Source organism: Natrix helvetica (assembly GCF_964273705.1).
Source record: "Natrix helvetica genome assembly, chromosome: 16".
Taxonomy (NCBI): domain Eukaryota; kingdom Metazoa; phylum Chordata; class Lepidosauria; order Squamata; family Natricidae; genus Natrix; species Natrix helvetica.
In genome coordinates, this window is record NC_138563.1 from 1,146,612 (window position 1) to 1,154,340 (window position 7,729).

A 7,729-nucleotide genomic window follows, 5' to 3' on the forward strand; every position below is an offset into this window, starting at 1 on the left:
GTCTCAATGAAGGCCCCCACCCACCCTCAACCCAGGTTGCATTGGCGCTGCGTCCCCCATGTGCCCACCCACCCAATGCAAAGACTTTGCAAGGCGCCCCAAGCAGGAAGAGAGAAGCCAGGAATGAATGAATGGAGGCATCTCTTCCCTTAAAAAAAATACAAAAAACGACCCCAGACTCATATGCCTCACCCCCAGACACCCCCAACCTCAAATCCAGAAGCTGCCCCCCCTTTTCCTCCTGAGACCCCCACCCTCTCAATCCAAGATCAACAGCCCCCAAGGCTTCCCCCGATCTGGCAACAAAGACACCCCCAGCAAAAGCAAAAGGGGGGGGAGGACGCCCACTCATCTCCCCCCCCCGCCCCCAAAGCCAAAGGGGCCTTTGCTAAACCGTGACCCACAGACGCCCCCAACCCTAAATCCAGAGGCTGCCCTCCTTTTTCCTCCTGAAACCCCCACCCATTCAATTCAACAGCCCCAAGGTCCTCATCCCCCCCACATCTGGCAACAGACCCTTCCCCAGCAAAAACAAGGGGGGGAAAGACCCCCACTCATTCCCCTGCCCCCAAAGCCAAAAGGGCCCTTCCTAAAAGTGGGGAGGGGGCTCAGATCAACGAGGGGGGGGGGAGAAAGACCCCCACTCATCCCCCTCCCCGCCCCAAAAGCCAAAAGGGCCTTTCCTAAAAGTGAGGAGGGGGCTCAGACAAACGAGGGGGGGGAGAATGGGGAACGTCCATAGGAAAACCCCATGACAGTCTCTATGGGGAGGGGGCTGCTTCCTAGCCCCCACCCCAAGGGGATCCCCGCCCCCACATGCCCCCCCAAAAGCAGAGGGGTCTCCCTGGAGTGGGGGGGCAGGATGGGAATGCACCCCTTAATTTAGCCCCCCCTCGGTTTTGATTGACAAGGTCTGGAGACGCCCCCCCTCTCCAGGGCCAGCGGGGATCCCCATAGGCCGCCCAGCTGTCAATCAAGCGCCGGCCCCGCCCCCTCCGGGTTCCTCTCACCTGGCGGCGTTGGCGGCTCCCTCAGGCCGAGCGGGAGGGCGGCGGTGGCGGCAGAGGAGGCGGCGGCGGCAGGGCGCAGGGGGGACGGAGGCCGGGCGGCGGACAGCAGACGCGGCGCCACCAGCAGCGACACCGACACCTCCGCCGCCGCCGCCGGAGCCGGCACCCACCACAAACAATGCGTTTGATTGGGCGGCGGGCCCCGCCGGCCGCGGCCCGCCTCCCGCGACGCCAGCGACGACGGCCGTTGGGCGCCGCGCCGGAGCGGCGTGCCGCGCGGCCAATGGGACGGCGAGGCAGGCGCGCGGGGGGCCGGGGGAGGGCTGCCATTGGCTCCAGCCAGCGGGTGACTGGCGTCGCGCGAGGCCAACCAGCGGCGCCGGAGCTTCTTCCCTCTCTCCCCCCTCCTTTTTTTTTTTAAGATTAAGCCGCCACATCCGGGTACTCGGCCTCATGGAAGATGTGTCGGCGGGAGGGGGAAGAGGCGTCTGGAGGCGCCCCGGGGCGTTTTTTTTTTAAATTCCGGCCCTCGGCGGCCACCGTAGGCTTGTCTTCCTTTGCTTTCAATAGGGGGGCAAATTATCCTTTTTTAATTAAAATGTGCAATAATTGAGCCCCCCAAATACATCGTGGTTGTGTTTCCTCCTGGCTTGCACAAGTCCTAAGCTGCCTTTGCATAGCTCAGGTTGGCAACAAACAGACCATGGCTTGCTTTAAAGCACAAGCCAAACGTGGCTTGCATCTAGGATCATCTCATGAACAAACCAGTTTGTTCAATCATGGCTAATTGAGTAAAACCATCATTTGGCTGGGTTTGGGCAAAGCTGCAAACCTCCCACTGGTTAGGGCTATGCATAAAGCATTGCCCAAGAAGCTGTAATTGATGGGTTTCCTTTCCTGCCATTTGCAATAGTACTAAAATGAGCAACTTGTGGCCAGTCCCCACACTTATGACCTGATCAAAAATTGGGCACTTGGAAAACGGCATGCATTCATGACAGCGGCAGCATCCTCGGGTTGCTGTCGGTGACCTCGGCTGGCTTCCCACAATGGAGGGAAGTCAGATTCGTTTAACGTCTGATTTGCTTAACGACCTCAGGGGGGGAAAAAGAGGACATAGATTGGAGCGCAAACTCACTTAAAAACTGCCTTGCTTAGCAACAGAAATGCTGTGGAAAAAATTTGGACGTCAAAAGCCCAATTCCCCTCTTGAACCAAGCCGCAAAGGTTGGGGACCGTTGGGACTAGATGACCTCCGAGGCCCTCTCAGATTCTTCCAGCATTGTCCTCTTATCGGGTGTGAATCCACTTTATGCTCCAGCATGTCAGGGGAAAAAACACCCTGTTAGAGACCGATGGACCGTGGCTGATTCCCTTCCGCATATCTTTTGAGATATTGAGAAAAATAAGTCTTTAAAAGTATTCTAATTAATAAACAAACTTTAATAATAAAATAAAACAGAAAATAACTAATTGGTTACATTTTGATAATGAAAGCTTCGTCAGCCAAAGTTGGCTGCCGAACAAAGAAGAGAGGAATTTTGGAATGTGTAACGCGTGCGCAATAAATCACTTTCAGATAAGAACCCTTTTTTTGTTTTATGACCTGCGCAATAAAGCTTTCTTAGTTTAACTCTTGAGTGTCAATTCAGGCAGTTCAGGCCTAGCAAACTTTTTAACATCGTGACACCCCTTCTTTTGCTAGTCTGGGCTGACGTCATCAAATCATCAATTAAGGCACATCTTCTTTCGCAGATATTCGTGTTGATTTGCGGCAAGTGGTTTGTTAAGCATGTCTGCAATCTGATCATGTGTAGAAACATATTGCAATTTAACAAAACCTTGCTTAACTAATTGCTTTGTGTTTTGATAACGAATGTCAATGTGTCTGGACCTAGAACCTGTGAAATGTGACTCAGAAATATAAACAACAGATACATTATCTTCCATCACGGTGATTGGTCGAATCGGACGTGTCCAGATATCTGTGATCAAAGCATCAAACCACGTTAGAGAATTACAAGCATCTGAAACACAAGCATATTCAGCTTCAGTAGATGAACATGAAACAAAACTCTGTTTTCTCACTTGCCAGTAAACAGGACAACCATTTAGGAACATCATGTAACCAGAAGTGCTTTTGCGTGACTTCTTGTCGCTCGCCCAGTCGGCGTCGGCAAAACAAATCAACTTTGGTTGATCAGTGTGTGTTGGTTCTAGCAATAACTTCATGTGCTTAGTGTGTTTTAGGTATTTCAACAACTTCTTAATGCATGACCAATGAAATTGTGTTGCCTTACCTACGTGTCGTGATAAAAGATTAACACTAAGTGCGATGTCAGGTCTGGTCCAACTACTAATGTATAATAGTGAACCAATGACTGAACGATAAAGTGTTTGATCCTCGAACTCAGGACTTAGTTCATGTGTTAAGTTGTGAAAATCTGTTTGCATGGGTGTCTTTGTTGTGCTAGCATCTTTCATGTTGCAATGATGTAGAATGTGGTCAATTTTCTCCTCTTGTGAAAGACTAAACCCCTTCTGTGTCTTTTCAATTTGAACACCTAAATAAGTGCTAATGTGTCCTAAAGATTTTAGTGTGAAGTATCTCTGCAAACTTTTGGCAAAAATCTCACTCATTTTCTTATTTGGACCAATATAAACAATATCATCAACATAAACAAGAATTATCTCATATGCATTGTTAGATCTTTTTGTGAACACGCATTCATCAGTTTCGGACTTAATAAAGCCCATTGAATTTAGTTTGTCAGTAAGACATAAATACCACATTAAACCTGACTGTTTCAGACCATAAAGACTTTTGTTCAGAAACCAGGTATCCCCTTCTTGCTTTCGGAATCCTGGAGGGCTTCTCACGTAGATCTCTTCATCTAGGTCTGCATGTAGATAAGCTGTGTCCACATCAAATTGGAAAACTTCTAAACCAAGAATAGTTGCAGTGGTTAAAGCAATTTTTACACTTTCAGTTCTGACTGTTGGTGAGTAAGTGTTTGTGTAGTCCTCAGGATAACGTTGAGCGAAACCCTGAGCTACCAGTCTGGCTTTGTATAAGGACTCACCATTCGGTTTCTTCTTGATTCTGTAGACCCATCGGGTGCCAATGACTTTCTTGTTTGCTGGAGGTTTTGCAGGTGTGAATACATTAAGTTTCTTTAAACTGTCCATTTCATCCTGCATTGCATCATACCACTTGTCTTGTTCTGAATCAGGAAGCTGTTTGATTTGTGTGAATGTCTCTGGAGGAAGAGTAACGTTGCAAATCAAAGGTACTGGTGATTTTGTCAGTTGCCATGAATAACGTTGTGGAGGGATTCCTTTTGTGGCCCTCTTGGAGCGTCTAGGAACAACAGACCAGTCTTCTTCTTCTTCTTCATCATCATCCTCGTCCTCACGTTCGTCGCTAGCATCAGCATCCGCGGCTTGAGAAGACGGAACATCAGGTTGTGAAGAACTGGTAGAAGGAATATCTGCCTGCGAATTGTCATCAGGCTGCGTGGCATCTGGAACACCATCTCTAGGAAAATAAACTTCAGGATCATTGGAATGAATCCTGGACCAGTCAATGTCTTCCTCAAAATTAGCAGATTGTGAAATGACAATCACATGTTTAGTATCAATGAATTTGTACCATTTTGAATTATCATCAATACCCATAAATCTCAGTCTCTTTGCTACTGTACCTCCCTTTCTTCTTTGACTTAAGGGAGTGTTCACCATAGCATATGAACCAAAAATGTGGAGGTTCTTGAGATCAGGCTTGTAGCCATACAGCATGTAGAAAGGAGTTTGATTGATTACACTGCTCCAAGTACGGTTGACAATGTAATTTGCATATTTGATTGCTTCACCCCAGTATGCGTTACTGAGATTGGCATCTTCTAGAAGACAACGCATCATGGTTTGTAGAACCCCTTGTCTTCTTTCTACGACTCCGTTATGAGCCGGTGTATATGGAGCAGATGTCTGATGAAGAATTCCATTCTTACGCATCCAGTCCTGGAAACGCTGAGACATGAATTCTGCACCACGGTCACTTTGGATTCTGGCGATGCGAACTTGGTATTGTGTAGAAACAAACGCTGCAAAGTCTTTAAAGATCTGAAAGGTCTCAGATTTCTCTCTCATAGGATATACAAATCCATATCTAGAATGATTATCTACAATTGTTAAAAAATACTTTCTGCCACCAAGTGTTGGTGGGAAAGGACCCACTATGTCAGTGTTTACCAAATCAAAAATGCGTGTTGACCGGCGTGTAGCGTGTTTGGGAATTGCAGCCGCCTTGGATTTAGCCTTTTTGCAAACCGCACAATCCAAAAACACCTTACACCCCTTTAGATCCAAACCTTTTGCGAACTCCGGCATCTTTCTAAGAACACGGAAACTGGCATGCCCCAATCTTCTGTGCCACTTGTGAATACACCTGGAATGCAAAGGTTTACCAGTTAGTGAATTCTCAACATTAACAGTTTCATGAGGACCCTCAGGCTTGCTTTGAGCAATCTGTTTCTGTTTTCTTTGTTTGTTGGCTTTAGGAGCCTTTGGCACAGTAACGCTTTCTCTCTCTGGGACAACTCTCTCTGGGTTTGCGTTGTGCCTTTTTGGAGTTTGCATACTTGCCTGTGCTTGCCCTTTAGGCTTTGGCTTTAAGTAATAAACACCACCAATCAGCATGGTTTCAGCAACAATATCACCATCTTTAACTAAGTAACTTGCTTTTTCGAGGTGGTGAACCTGGAACTTTAACTCTCTAGACAAGTGACTTTGACTAAGCAAATTACTGGTTGCTGAAGGTATGTAATAAACATCAGGGATGTGTGTATCGAGCTCTTCAATGTAAACAGTTCCTTTTCCCATAACCTTGCAAGTGTGGTTGGTGAAGGAATACAGTTCTCGATACTCGGGCTCTGGTTCGCCCATCTCTGTGAAAAGTTCCCTTCTATGGGTAACGTGCACAGCTGCTCCACTATCTAAAGTCCACAAAAGACGTCTGTCGAACTTTGGATCAGGTTGTGGAACGTTGGTTATGGCCAGTGTTGCAAGCGGAGCTTGTGAATCACGCCTTGGACCACGACGACCTTGTCTTCCGCCTCTACCTCTGCCTCTGGAATCTGTTCCTCTGGGCTGGTACGTGGCGGGAGCTGGAACTCGTTGGGGACAATCCCGGGTGTCATGTCCCACACGGTTGCAGGTGTAGCATTTTGGCATCCTTGGAGCGTAGCCTCTTCCTCGGAAGGGACGTCTGGCTGGAGCCTTTGGTGCTGGAGGCCGTTGCAGATGTGGTGTAGCTAACCTGATAGCTTCGTCTTCCACTAAAAGTCTGCAAACGTGGTTAACTGTGCGTTGAGCAATAGGCACGTAGTTAATCTTTGCAACAGCATCTTTCCATTCATAATTCAATGAGTTAATGATGATGCTAATCATTTGGATATCATCGATTACATGGCCATTTTGTCTCAATTCACTTCTCATTCTTTTCAGTTTGGTCAAATGTCCACCAATTCGTTCACCAGGTTTCAACTTCGAACCATGGAACTCAGACATGAGCAAACATGAGGATTCAATTGAAACGGGCCTGTAGCAATCTTCCAAAATAGCCCATATTTCTTGGGCAGTTGCATCAGGTGGAAAGATACCTTGGATCTCAATTTCCATTGACATGAGTAAAGTCGTGATAGCTCTGTTTTCAAGGTTTCTTATTGCAGGTGTCCAGGGTTGACGGGGAGGATCAAAAACCATGGAATATGTGCCTTCTCTTCGAAGCAAGAGCGCAATTTCACTGACCCAGGCTTTATAATTCTCTCCTGACTCCTTTAATTTGGACTCACCAGTCAAGGGGGTGACTGTGAATACCTGCTGAGGAACAATTTGTTGCTCTGGTTGCAAAGCTGGTTGTTGAACCAGGGGATGCTGGGGTTGCATCATTGGCCTTTGCGTGGCAACATCAAATTGGCTTCCTCGAATTTGCCTCTGGCTTTGCCTTTTTCCATCTAGGGAGAATTCCACACCGCCAGGGGGTATTGAAGACTTAACCTTTGGAGACAAAGTTTTGGCTTCTAAAGGACTCATAGACATATCTCTGAAAATCTGGTCCAATTGCTTAATCTTTTGCTGTAATAATTTTTTTCCGCCAGCAGATGGCAGTGCAGCTTCACTTCTTGGCTGCCTCTCCTTTCTATACGTATGCGGGAGTTCAGTTGACTCAAAGGGACCACGTGACCTCGGTGACGTGTACATGTCTCTTTGTTCTAATTGACCAGTGAACTCTGTGGGGTGTGTCTTAGGCTGTTGTTTTGAAGAAGACAAGATGGCGTCCTCAGACATTTTGGGAGTGGGGGAGCTTCTTCTACTTCGCCTTATCTCTTCAAAACACACTCTCGCCTCCCTAGCATATTTTTCTAAACGTTCTATTTGATATAGATAGCTTTGCATTTCTTGCTCACCATCTGGGGAGATGTTATAAAATCTGCTTTCTGCGTGGGAGGATTTTAACTCTGCCGGCAGTTGCCGTTCATCAATCGTTTGATAATCTGCGAGGGTCTGGGAATGGAGTGGCTCTGGCAGAGTGGGAAGTTTTGGCTTGGCCCCCAAAAATTCATAATCTCCTGGAGATATTTTAGAAGGAGGAACCACTGACCTCGTTTCGTGGATGTCGCGTCCTGTAGCTCCTTCTCCCATATTTGGCTCGGCACCTG

At 47.4% G+C, this 7,729-nt stretch overlaps 1 protein-coding gene across 3 annotated transcripts in view; it reads right to left on the reverse strand.

Moving 5' to 3' along the window:
- Positions 1-1,201, reverse strand: part of GATAD2B (GATA zinc finger domain containing 2B) — a 31,314-nt gene extending 30,113 nt beyond the window's left edge. For all 3 annotated transcript variants that reach the window (XM_081967986.1, XM_081967985.1, XM_081967984.1), the window contains exon 1: positions 1,011-1,201. The gene's annotated coding sequence lies outside the window, so the exon portion shown is untranslated. The remainder of the gene's footprint in view (positions 1-1,010) is intronic.
- Positions 1,202-7,729: the final 6,528 nt, after the last annotated feature.